Here is a 13,677-nt window from a genome sequence, read left to right as displayed (position 1 = left end):
CACACACCCACACATGCACGCACACATTTTCATTTGTGTCCATTACACAGTCCCATTCATGTCCCAGATAGAGCAACCCTCTCCCTGCCTCAGTCTGAGAAATGTCAGCCCTCTCCTCCATATATCCCGGCCTCCCTCCACGCTGATAAAGGTCGTGAATAATACATATTAAGCACTGTACTGAAGGCCGTAACCAAACTGTTAAAATATTGATCTTGTCCAATCATAATAAAGAGAAATTACTGAAAGCGATCCATCACCATAAGCCAAGTGTCTGCTCCTACTCCAGGCTTAACTTGCTCAATTTCCCCCCCTCGCCGTGTAGCACCACATTATGGCTCAATAATAATAAAGATGATATCGGGCGCCGCAATTGCCGCCGTGCGCTCCGTGAAAAGGTAGCGTGTTGTCATGCAAATTAAGCGACAACAAATCCATAACACCACTAAATATATTTGGAGGATTACGTCCCGTTCGTCTGCGGAGGGAAATAAATACTTTCAATATTTGCCAGTGCTCGCTCGTCGCTGCTCGCCAGACTCCAAATGGTGCATGACATTTGGGTTGTGGCGGGGGGGTGTTAGATGTGTGCACGGGGTGGAGTGTTTGTTTGTGCATGTGTGCAGAGAATTTGTGTGTAATGCCACATACTGCATGAGGATTTCAGTGATGGTTTGTGTACACGTGTCTGAATCCAAATCGTGCATTGAGTAAGCAGTGCAAGGTGTCTGTTTATAGATTTTTGTGTGCATGATTTCAAACGTTGCTTTAGATTTTGCATCCTGCACATGCACGTGTGTGTGTTTAAGTGTGTGTTGTGTGTGTTTCCTGTGTGTGCAGGCGACTGAGAGGATATATTTCTAAGGTGAAAATCAGCAAACTGGAGTCAAAGCTGATCAGATGAGCCGCTCCACCTCCAACCTGGAACTCACTCTGACATTTCACACGGCCGTTAATAGCCCCTAAAGGTGACCACACAAGGCCGCCCGCCTCAACCGAGCGAGACGTTTCCCACACTTAATGAGTTCTTAAATATTAAAAGCAGCACACACATCGTCGTCACTATTGTGAGCTCTTAATTTACCAAGCAATTAGGCGCGGGCCCTCATTTATCAGCGTGTGTTCATTTGCTGAAAACCTAGTCACTTTTTATTAATCGATGCCATAGAAGCGGCGAGGTGAAATTAATGTGCGCCCAGCGGAGGTCACGGCAGCCAGCGCTAGCTAGCTGCGGCTCAGCGAGACGGGAGATAAATAGGAAGCGTGCTCCGCTGGTTACACCGGAGATGTGTCGAGGCGGCGGCGCGGTACGCCGAGGGACCGGCCTCTGCGGCAGCAGGGAGGAGGAGGAGGAACGCTGCTTTACTGTGACCATCTGGGTTTTTTTTCCATGAAAGAGGAAAATTAACCAAATGCCTTTTAAAGGAAAAACAATTATAGTTTCAACCCGGTGCTTCATTTGTCCTCCTCTATCACTTCATGTTCCTCTATTATTTGTATGCTCCATCCTATATATTCATTCATTGTCGCTTTCAACATATGCATTATCACCACACACTCATAACTCTTCTCTATAGGTTAACACACAGGTTAATACGAGGCCTTAGTAAAGTCTTAACAGAGATATATATTGTCTTAGTTAAACCCAATCAAAGCTTGGCGGCTGCTAATGGATGGTGAGACACCTGCTCGCCTCATGTTTACAGCACCATGCTAATGTTAGCTCCACCCTGGGATGGCGAGCCGCCGTGATGTGCACAGGTGTTGTTTTGCCGCGCTGCTCCGCTGCTGTGCTTGTCTGTCAGGCCGGCCAATGTGGGATTCCTTAATCTCGCCGCCGCCGCGGGAGTGAGCAAACATACTGCACGGCTGCGAGATAATTCCACCGCCTCGTGCAGCGGAGTTTGTGTTGCCGGACGGCTCTCAGCTGGTGTCTTCTCACATATAGCCAGAAACCAGTGATGGAGTGATGGAAGTAGGATGAAGCCTGATTCTGTCAACGGTTTGTTTAAGAGTTTTTCAAGAGTTTCCAGAGGCGGCGAGTTGCGCTAGACGCATTGCACAACTGCTTACAATTAATGGGAAGCGTGGAAATTACGGATCCTGTAGACACGTATCACGAGTCAGTTCAAACACTATGTGGCGTGATTGTGAGTATGATATATTACGAAAGTCATTCCTCCTTTTTCGTTTGTTTTCCTACAAATGTCCAGCAACACGTGTCAGTTTCCGCTCGTTACATGCATACAGTCTTTTCAAATTAAACTACTGTCTTCACAGGAAACAACTTGGTTAGGTTTAGGCAACAAAGCAACTTAGTTAGGTTTAGGGAAAGATCGTAGTTTAGGTTAAAATAACTACGGAAGTGGCGTTAATTAAATACGGAAGTTATGTGACAAATAAATCGTTGAATTGTGGTTTCAAACGGGACACGAACGCAGGTCTCCTGGGTGACCTGACATCCTCCTGGTTCACGATTATGTTAATTACACACAAATTAATTTTGTGGGATATACAAAAATTCCAGTGCATTACTTTTCGTAGGTATAACTACGAACAGTTTATGAGACCAGCCGGGCATTTGTAGGTAATAATGTTAAATAACAGTTAAAAGTTGTTTAATGCTCTGGTGTAAACTTTCACAGTACAGCTTAGAAAAGCCCTCCTGAATAGATTTATAATCATGTGACGCTGCTGGTTTTGTGGATCTATCTGCAGACCCCCTCCCCCCCTTCTATCCCCCTGCGTGCCCCTGATCCACGACCCCCCAGGGGTGTTTGCAGCAGTCTGTGATGCGGCTGTGCCAGGTTGTTGCTGCTCCAGCCTCGGCCCCAGCCCGTCCCGGGCCCGGGCCCGGCACTGCGCTAATATGCTCCCATTCCTCATCCAGACAGTCCGTAAAGCACTGGGGCAAAATATTCTGTCTCCCTGAGCAGCTCCTAATAAATTGTCCTTTCATCGACGCGCAAGACAAATTTTGCCTTCTCTCCCTCCTCCTCCTCCTCCTCCCCTCCTCTACCTCGCTACACCTTCTCACTTTCACTACATGCTCTCCCAGTTCCTCAGCTCCCTGTGGTTTAGTGAAACTGGCACACTCACTCCACCTCTCAATAAACTACAGGGATGCCAGGGGCGCAGCTCGGTTAGCCGGAGCCCTTTGCAAACTGGTGACTGAGAGGAAGAGGCAGCTATCTGGGATGGAGGGAGGATTAACAAGGTAGAGGAAACCGATAAAAAGACATAAAGAGAGAGATATTATTGTGCACAATCCCAGTCTCTCTCCTCCCCACGCCGGCACAACGCGGTGCCGCTTCCGCTTTGTAATTGCGCAATTAGTGCCACAGCCTGGTTTTCATATATCACAAATGGCTAGCTGCTGCTATTAAAGCAGCCCCAGTGCCGGGCTAGGGGGCATGGCTAGCCGAGGTGCATTAAGGGCAGCGTTTTGTAAAATGTGAGCCAATTTATCATGATCTGTTTTTCGCTCCCACCCACTGCTAAAACGCCCCTACTCCCTTGTCTTTGAGCCTGACCTTGTGCTGGGCTTGTGTGTGTGTGTGTGTGTGTGTGTGGGTTCAATTTGCTCATTGTTACTTGCTTGCATAATTTCAGGCGGCTGGCTCGGCACACACACGCCCGCAGTTATACGCACACAAACATACAATCCAATGCGCACACACACACACACACACACACACACACCTCCGCAAAAACACGCCGGCCACTGATTGCTTGCGCCGCCACTTTGCCTTCCTCTGTCTCTCACACTCTCTTTCCCTCTCCAAGCAAAATCCACTCATTTATATGCCGAGGCTAAACGGTATTCATTTGTAAGATGGCAAGCGGTATAACGCTGGTAATTCCTCCTCACCAATTTCCAGCGCACTTTCCCCTTTAGCTGTCATAAGCAGTGCATTAAGTGAGTGAGGCAAATCCGCTCCCCATTCTGCGCCATCTCTCCCTCCTTCCTCTTGCCCGCCGTTCTCCATCACCCACTCGTCACCCTCCCTTCTCCACGGTTGCATGTTGCTGCTGTGAAGATTTACAACGCACGCCTATTCACTCAGCCATCCCCTCTCTCTCTCTCTCTCTCTCTCTCTCATTCCTTTCATTTCGCCCGGGTTGGTGGAAGCTGGAGATGACACCCTGAGCTCATCAGAACCCTGCCGGCTTTTCACCCCGGAGAGGCGCCCCGAGCGCCAGGCGCACTGCAGATACCTGCCCCGCCCCCCTGCTGAGTAGCCTGTAGCCCAGAGAGAGGCTGAGCCGGGGGGATGAGGCTTGGGGTGGGGCTGGGGGAGGCTGGATGAAGGGATTTGAAGGTGGGGTTAGGGAGCGGATGAGGGAGGGGGGTTGAGAATGGAGGAAGGAGCTGGAAGAGTTAGGGTGGTGTTGAAGCTGGAGGTGCGGAAGTGCATGTTAGGGCACTTTCACAAGTCCGTTTGGCTAGTACGAACCAGAGTGAAATTGATTCTTTTGCATCGTTGTCTATTTCGTCTGGTTCGGTTTCACAAATTAAAGCGGACTAAATAAATAATTTTTAGAAAAACCCAACCATGACTAAGTGGTTTTGTTGCCTAAACCTAACTGCGGACGTTGCCGTAGTTTTGTTACGTGGCTAAAATGAGGTGGTCTCGGTTGTTTTGGTCCGCACCAGAGCTTGATTACTGCGTTCACAACTGCTCAACGAACCGCACCGGAGTTCGATTAATACGGACTAAATGTTTGCTCATGAAAGCGCCGAAACAGGAAACACGTTCTTGAATTTGTGTTAGCATCACTTGAAGTCGATTAGGGATGGAGAGAGTATCCTCAGAGGCAGGCTGCAGGGTGTGAGGCCTGGAGAAGGAGTGCTGAGGGAGGGACTGGAGGTCCAGTTGGTATGAAAGAGCTGGAGGCAAGAGGAGGTGTCTCACACTCTCACCACCACTCCTGGGTTTCCTTCCTCCTCTTTTATCCTCCACCTTGTTCTCTGAGCTTGTCCTGAAGGCCCTTGTTCCCTGGATGAGGATGGAGGGCAGAACTTGCTCGCCCCTCCAGGCTTTAGTACGTGAAATCCGACCCACCACCGCACATTTCAGCTCTGGTTTCTACTGGTCTGGATCACCACACCGCGACGACGGCCAATCACAGCCAAATAGAAGAATAAACAAATGGCGCGTTGACAGCCGCTCCATCACGTCACCTAAACTCACCAAAGCGTTTTAATGTCTCTGTTATTGTGGGTGAGGGAACACAATAGTGGTGTTGCTGACAGCCTAATTATCAGGTAGTTAGTGTTATTTGCAGATAACAGGTTTTAAAGTTGTCAGATGAACACATTTCACCGTGCTTCACGTGAGCTTTTTTCTCCACAAGATCATTCCAGATTGATAGAAAAACAGCCCGTTCTGACCGACTCTCTGCCTCTGAGCTGCCGTCTCTCCCACCTTGGCGTTAATGCGTTCGCCGCTACTTGTCAAACACCCACTTGTTTTGAATTTTCCACAAGAGTCTTGGCACCGCTGCCTCGTAGCAACCAGCAATACGGACAAGAGAGCAATCATTGTTTTGTTGTTTAGAGTGCCACACGAGTTGCTAACTTTTTTGGAGGGCTTGGCAAGGGTCCCTTTTTTTCCGCCTCCCCCCCACCACCCGTTTGGATGATAAGTGGCCAACTAGCAGTTCAGAACGAGGTCAACGCAGGCGAACGGACTCAACCATTTCCCCCTCATACAGGGGTGCAAACCCTTGCAGCCATACATCTACTCACAGAGAGTTCATTTACATGCAGGGAACATAAAGACAGATTATCCTTTTGTCTTTTATAAAGTCCAACAGCAGAAAAAGCTGTGTTGTCTCTTCATGTGTGCTAGTAGGGAGGATGAGATGGTGGCAGAGGGTTTATATGAATGGTTTTTAAGACTAGTAGCAATAATAACTTGCTAATGGACCTTGCATTGTCATGTTGAAACAGGAAGGGACCTTAAAAAGTTGTAAAATACTGCGAGTTGCACCATTAAGATCTGGAACAAACCATGACAAAAAGCCCCAGACAAAAAGGCACACCAATGTGTCTCTATAGCTCAGATGACACCTGCTGATGAATATTTAATAAGACTGTTGTTTGATGTCTCACTGCTTCTCTGTAAGTGAATCTATACAGACGTCAGTGAGTCAGACGTGCGTTGCGTTGCCCTCACCCTGACCCGCCGGACGACGCCGCATCATTATTCTGCTCTCGTTCATCTCCACCAGGAGAGCAGAGGTCAGCCTTCGGACCGGTCTCCTCCCCGCTAAACACAAACCACTTCCATGCTGGGACTGACTTCATCCGTCTGTCGGTGAACTGTGGAAATTGTAATTGTGTCTCTCTGCGACGCTCAATCTGTTACACACATAGAAGGGCTTTTCAATCACGTTCAAGGTCCTGTTTGGTGGCGTTTAAGGACTCAAGTTTAGTTGAGCTTTGCTGTAAATTTAGCCTACTTTCACTGATATAAACGGGGTGGACAAAATAATAGAAACGCCTGTCTGTTTGCTTCAAACTACATCCTCCAAAATGGCCGTACAGTTGAATCAACACCTCGAAAATGTTCTTAAATTTTGATAATAGTTTATGGATTTTTTCCCCCCTCAATTTAATCTCCCTTCAAGGATTTTCAAGACCAAAATAAACCCCCTAAATGTACAAATCCAGGCATATTATGGGAAATGTTCTCCTCTCAAATCATATGTTAGATGCTTTTACTTTGACATTTTGACCATAATCAATGGATGAGTTCCTGGACTGATGAAGCTACTGTACTTCAAAACCCATCAGATTAACACCCAAAATACATGCTGGTCAGACTAAAAGTTCAGGAAAATGATCCCATTACGGAGATGCAATCCAAACAACTACAATGTTGGTTTGTCCAGACACACACTCGGCTACACGAGGCTGATTCACAACTTCAAACCTCTGAAGTACCCGCAAAAAAAGCCAGAAACACACCTCAGAAAGTGACACAGCACATAATTGAAATTTATTCCCAATTACGCCACACAACAAACAGCCCTCCCCCGATTCCTCCTTCAGTTCCTCCACAGTTGGAGGAGTGCCGATCGCAGCGCTGCTTCCTGTGGGAGGACTTGGGGTGTAATAGCGGAGAGAGTTAATGTAGCTTAAACAGCCAAACTAATTGTCCCTGTCTCTGTCATATTTGTCTAGTCGAACACTCCTAAATACCACAGCGATTAATTACCTCTCAGCCAGGTATGGGGAGACGGCGTCTATACTCATTCTCTGCTCTTTGTGTGTGTGTATTACATACAGTATGTGTGTGTGTGCGTGTCAAGCCTAGTGTAGTCAGGGGAGTATTTGTCCATCCTTAACTCACATATTAATGTGACGGCTGGTTTTTAAGTCAGGGGGGAAAGTTTGATGTCACATTGTGGCAAAGCTTCCCTCTTTCTGGGAATTCTGGGAAATGTAGTTCAAGCCGTACCTAAACCTTTCCCCATTCACTTCTCTTGAATACATTCCAGATAGGACGTTTTGAAGATGGATGATGATGGATAGGATGTTTATTTTCATGTACGCCGACGTCATCGCTGCTTCTTCACTTTGTGTCAGAATGAATGGAAATAAATGGTATCACCTCTGCATGGCTGACTGTAGGAGTCGCTGCAGCGATACACGCCACTCAGATTTGTTTGTGAGCAGTTTGTCGGTGTGTATTTGTGTACAGGTGTGTGGCGATCATGCCTACGTGTTTGGGGCTTGTTTGCCAAGATCAGAGGCAGCCGCCCCGGGTGTGTGAAGTGTTCCCATCATGCATCGCTCCGTGCCTGGGCAGCCCACGCCCACTCATCATCCCCACATTAGCGCTCATCTCTCTCCCGCTATCTCTCCCATGCACACACACACACACAGCAGCGCTCTCTTTTCTTCTTCCTCATTCTCTGTGTGTTCCTCTCTGTGATCTCTCTGTTTATGTTTGACCTTTTTGCCGTTGTGCACCAGCTAATGATGGTACAGGGATAGCAGGTGTGCTGCATTAGCCGACTTCTGCCGTGGCGGAACAAATTAGAGGTCCACCGCCACCGAAGGCCAACCTTTCACCGCCGATGCTCCCGTTAGTGGCAGACACACCCACGGATGCCCACACGCTCTCACACAACACAGGCAGTTATGCAAACATACAGTACTGCAACACACACACACACACACACATGCACGCACTGTCAGGTGTGTGCAATTTGAGTGAAATGACACAACGCAGCCACATAATCTTCTCACCTGGAAAAATGGGAAAAGGAGGACAGGGTAGAGCGTGGAGGCGAGGTGTATAATCATGCTTTGTTTGAACAGCCAGCCCGGGTTTACAAATACTACACTCTGCTGATTTTGCATAACTACGACGACAGCGTTGCTTTGACTTTTTCTTCTTTTTTTTGGATTCCCCCTGCAGCGCTGTGCTGTGTGTTGAATGTGAAGAGAGATTGAAAGAGTGAAAGATAGATACACAGAGGGAGAGATTACTGCCTCTCACACATGCACCCTTTCCCTACCTTATAAAACCACCTTGTCTCCCACTACACCCTCCAACTAGCCGCTCCACTCTGACTTTGCAGAGTCAAATCCAAGCAAGCCTCCCTCGGTAAAAATCAAAGGGGAGCATCAGATTGATTTGGACTCCTGCTGCTGGTGAGGATGTAGGTTTGCATGAATGCAGATATATATGCATGTGTTTGGTTTCTGTTGGAGGATAATAGAATAATCGGTGTTGATTAGAGGTTAAAAAGTGACATTGACTGCATTCATTTTGGCTAGTTGTCCCTGCTAAACAACAGCCATAAATTAATGTAGACACACTTTTTGCAAATCAATACTTTTGTCTGATCCACCACTATCTATAGGAGTGTAAATCAGGCTTGTGTGCAGCGGTGCCAGAATGAGTTTTGAGGTGGGGGCATCCAGTTTTGGATGGTGTAATAGGCTAGTGAACTTTTTCAAGTCAAATTCCTTTCAATCTTAGCGTAGCCTACCGTTTTACTACTAAAGTATGGTTGGAAATGCATTCCCTCCTCTCTTTAGGGTACTTTAGTTGTTGTAGTTTTCACACCACATGGCTGACCGGAGACAGGAGGTCAAACACTACAAGATCTTTCACCGATGAGGTCTCCAAACCATGTTTAGTCACGAAAACACACGCGAGTATATACGTTATACACGGTTAATGACGTCATACCATACGCAAGACCCAATACTGATGTTGTTGTTGGTCACAAACCAGCCTGTTTCCACACTGTTTTTTACTATTTATTCCTCTAGGTGCAACAACAACTTTGCTCCCTGTTGCAAATGCTGCACTTAGAGGAAGTAAGTAGTCTTGCGCTCTCATTGGCTGTAGCTCTTGGCCGGAGTCCCCGACAGGTCCAGATATTTAGCATGCTGGATATCTGGACTGTGTCTGCATCTTTGAACAGTTCACATATGATGCTCGGGCGCCCGATGTGTGAACAGTGAGCCAACGCCGATTTTCCTCTGATCTGGCTCTTTTGTCAGGGAGCTCCAAAAACTGTCGTGGAGAGGAAAATTGGAAGACAACTAAATATGCGCAGCACCTGTTGAATATCCAGTCTGAGCTTCCTTTTTTACTGTACAGAGGAAGAAGTTTCAACAAGACAAAGAATCAAATATATGTTGAAGGATTGCCAGCGATGGCGGAGTGAAGGCCTCCGGCATAAATCATACAATCAAGTGAGATGTTAACAGCAATTGTAGCCTTCACAAACAAGCTGCCCAGAGAGACGAGTAAAAAAGGGAGGGAGAAGGAGAATTAAACATACACTTGATGGGAGGGAAATTGCCCCCGTTTGCTGTGTCGCAACCGTTTCACCTCCACAAATGAGCACCTTTAGCTGAGGGGGAAAAAAAATCTTTTTCCTTATTTCCTTTTCTGTCAAGCTCGGCCAAAGTGCTATTCTGTTGTCTGTCATCGGGCTCGCTCTATTACTGTCATTACGGCAATCGGCCCCGCTGCTTAATGTGTTTGTCTATGTACACAAGTCAGCCGTTGAATGGCAACCAATCTACATGTGGCGGGATTGCCTTTTGGTTTGGAGGGAAATGGGAACCCGCCTTCGTCCTCTTAATCAGACATGTTTGATTGATCCTCACATACTCACACTTTTGCTGACTGACACGCGACAGAACACCCCTCCGACCTCACCCTCCTCCAGTAATAGCTATAAAGATGTGTTCAGTCGTCACGCCGAGCGGCGAGGACAACTGAAGCTTGACAGGCCCCCGACTCTTGGCCTTAATGGGCGTCGCGGCCTGACACGTTCGCCTCTATTTTGAGCTGTGAACCGCAGGAAGTTGCGGGCTAGGAGATGAAAGGCAAACAGCAAAGACAGGCTTGAGGGGGAGTCTTCTTCTACGTCTCGCTGCTTCATTCGGAGGTTCAAGTGGGACGTCGGGAGAACAGAGGGGGGTTCGCCTCCGGAATAAAAGTGTGAGAATCGTCCGCCCAAAGGCTTCTTCCTCTTCATCAGTAGAGACGTAACACACTGCCCACACTGTGAGAGGAGTGGTGTTTTCTGAGGGAATCCAGTCCCCCAGGACTGCAGGGTTTTCCAGGCAGACAAGTGGGCTTTCCACAGATTTGTGTGTGTGTGCTCACGCGTCGGGGATATTTTTCATCCACGCAGGCCTCAGGAAGCGGCGGTCTGGCCGGGGATCAGCATTGCGCCTCTATGGGAGCAGTGTTTGGCCTCACAAACACACACTTCGCTTCAGTTCAAACACGCGTAAATACACTAATGGACATATGCACACACACAGATTTACCTCCTGACCACCGTCCAAACACACACGTACACACGACCACAAACCATATATCACATTACAGCGCCTCAAATCTAGTCTGAATCCCTCCAGAGGCCTGAAAACTATCTGATCTGTGGCACAGGTTGGCCTCTATGGTGGAAGGTCTCTCTGGAAGTAGAGATCCTCCTCTAACATAACTAAACAAACACCTAATTGCTGCTAAAATAAACATTTGACAAGTCTCTTTTCCCAGCAGTGAGAGGATATACGATGCGATAAATGCTGAAGATGCAAAATGAGTGTGTGGTTCTTAGCCACTATAAACATTATAATAATTAATAATGATTCTGGACAGCATCCAATCACTCTAGAGTCAAGAATGTGTTGCTTTTTTCAGCGTGCACGGCTGCATCTCAGTCCAACAGATGCTCCGACAAATCAATAGCATCCTCACTTTGGCAAGAATCATGCAAGACTTGGTCCAAACCGAGTATATGGCTGCACCGCGTATGGTCAGTCTGTGAATTTGCTGCTAAATTGTTAAATCCAGTCTTCTTAAATATACTACAGTAGTATATCACAACATTATAATGGGATGAAAATGGCAAGAAATGTTATAAATAAAATTGCAAGAACAGTTTTGTCCACTTGTATCTTAATGTTTGATTGAAAGACAACTCATAATGAAGCAAATTACATTCAGTACTAGAAAATAGTAACATTTATTAGATATATTATAGCATAACATACAGTATGCAAGGTTCGTGGGTACCCATAGAACCCATTTTCATTCACATATCTTGAGGTCAGAGGTCAAGGGTCCCCTTTGAAAATGATCATGCCAGTTTTTCCTCGACAAAATTAAGCACAAGTTTGGAGCGTTATTTAACCTCCTTCATGAAAAGCTAGTATGACATGGTTGGTACCGATGGATTCATTAGGTTTTGTAGTTTTATATGTTATGAGTGTGTGCAAAATGCATTATTATTTGCCAGGCTGTCGTTGAGGAAAGCTCATTTATATATTAACAGTTTTAATATTAAACTGCAGCTTGATTACTTTTCTTCCACTGCCTCAACACGCTCCCTCACTAATATTGATACCACACAATTGATATTAATGAAAACATATGGAATGCGGCCGCACATTCATCCACTGCAAACGCACACGAGGCGAAACGAACCGGAGCTGAGCGAGCGCTTTGAAATTAAACGCCATGCATCGCACCTGATTGTGTGTTTGCTCATGTGTGCTGTAGACGCGGCTAATGAGGCATTACCGGCGAGGGGAAACCCAATCGATGGCGTGCTGTCGCCGGACAATGCTGATCAATTGTACTGTATTGACTGCGTTTCCCCCTCATTAGCTCCGATGAGGTGTGTGTGTAGCGGGGGAGGTGGCGTGTGTTTTAGGTAAACACACTCAGGTGGCGGTGGCGGCGGTGGTGGTGCAGGCCTCTGCCATGTCTCTGCTGTGCTACGTAGGCTGGTAGCAGGCATGGGGGCACTGATTACTCTTATTAACACGAAGGGTGTCAGGCAGCGGTCCAAATGGCACCGCGGCGACTGTTAGCGCCCGTTGGAGTCAAGAGCCGGAGCCAAGAGTCCCAGCTGAACCCTGCCGTCAGGCCCGATGTGTTGCCATGAGCTCAGGAGGAGATCTTTGTGGCGAGCTGTCAGAGTTTTAACTACTAATATGTCGCTCTCTGAAGCTGTCGTTCCAAAAAAAAGCAGAAAAAAACACCTGATTTTTGCCAAATCCTGTAAGGAATATTGTATTTGAAAGCTCTCCCATTTTTTCCTCCTCCCTCCATCCCCATCTCCATCTCCATCCCCATCCCCACCCGCAGCTGACCATTCAGAAACCAACCCATGAAGCCATTTAGAGGCTTTTTGGTCCGCGGCCAAGTTTCTCAAAATGCTTTCAACTCTGAATCCACAATGTAGCACTCAGCCTGCCAGAGACAGAGCCAGGGTTCACGCATTCATGCCGCTCATTGTGTTGATTTCTTTATTATTTTTTATATCTGGAGGGTTGAAGAGTGCATCGCTTCGTCCTCCCTGATCTTTCGTCCAACTTTTACAGTATAATTTAAACAGCTACAGCGGAGTTTCCTTTGTTTTATCAGGGTTTAGGAGGTGATGGTGTTGCACGCTCTCATTCTGTTGTCAGTCTTCCAGCACGGCAACGTGGCCCAAGAATGATATTTTATTAACTTTTTGTCCACAGCTTCGTCCTCCAGAACCAGTCGCTGTTTTTATTCTTTCAAATAAAATGCATCTTCGCTCCGTTCCTGTCTCGTAGTTCAGGTCGAAGCTAAGGACAGTCAGCTCATTTGGATTGTTAAACACAGATTTTATAGTTTCAGTTGTGTTTTACTGCGAAAATGTGATTTTGTTAACAAAAAATAAAACAAAATCATGTGAATTAAACTAGCATAATGTGGTAATATTTCCAGCTACAACAGAGGTTGACACCAGAAAATATCTCATTGCAGGTTTTGGTGTTTTGGTGCTGCATTCGTGCCACATCTGCAGAACGGGAGGAACAGGAAACCCTGCCGTCACACAAATCACCCCAAGGTAATGGACCCCATCACTAGACGTATTGTCACACCAGATAGAGATGAAGCTCAAATTAGTGATGTCATTATTACTGACACTCTAACATGTGTGAGGATTGAACATGTTCTGTCCACACGTATCCAGTAGATCGTTTTTTAATTACCTTGAACGAAGGACGTTGGCTTACGTGATGCTTCCATGTTTGTTCGCTTCTTCTGGCACGTCTGTATTATTATTATTACTCTGATGTCGATGTGTATATGAAGTCGAAAACTGGTAATCGTGGGAAGTCCCATATGGCGTGAATGTTGCACA

The 13,677-nt window shown here is 46.8% G+C and overlaps 1 protein-coding gene across 6 annotated transcripts in view; it reads left to right on the top strand.

The window, feature by feature from the left end:
• Nucleotides 1–13,677, top strand: part of pou3f3b (POU class 3 homeobox 3b) — a 181,156-nt gene that overhangs the window by 57,460 nt on the left and 110,019 nt on the right. For 4 of the 6 annotated variants that reach the window (XR_005205714.1, XR_005205715.1, XR_005205713.1 and 1 more), the window contains exon 6: nucleotides 13,296–13,380. The gene's annotated coding sequence lies outside the window, so the exon portion shown is untranslated. Of the gene's footprint in view, nucleotides 1–4,132; nucleotides 4,273–7,509; nucleotides 7,610–13,295; nucleotides 13,381–13,677 lie in introns of those variants that run through there. The other 2 variants (XR_005205719.1, XR_005205721.1) reach the window with 2 other exon arrangements.

The sequence above is a fragment of the Sebastes umbrosus genome, chromosome 24, assembly GCF_015220745.1.
Source record: "Sebastes umbrosus isolate fSebUmb1 chromosome 24, fSebUmb1.pri, whole genome shotgun sequence".
NCBI lineage: Eukaryota > Metazoa > Chordata > Actinopteri > Perciformes > Sebastidae > Sebastes > Sebastes umbrosus.
The sequence above is the reverse complement of the archived record's forward strand: the minus strand, read 5'-3'. Positions and strand labels throughout refer to the sequence as shown.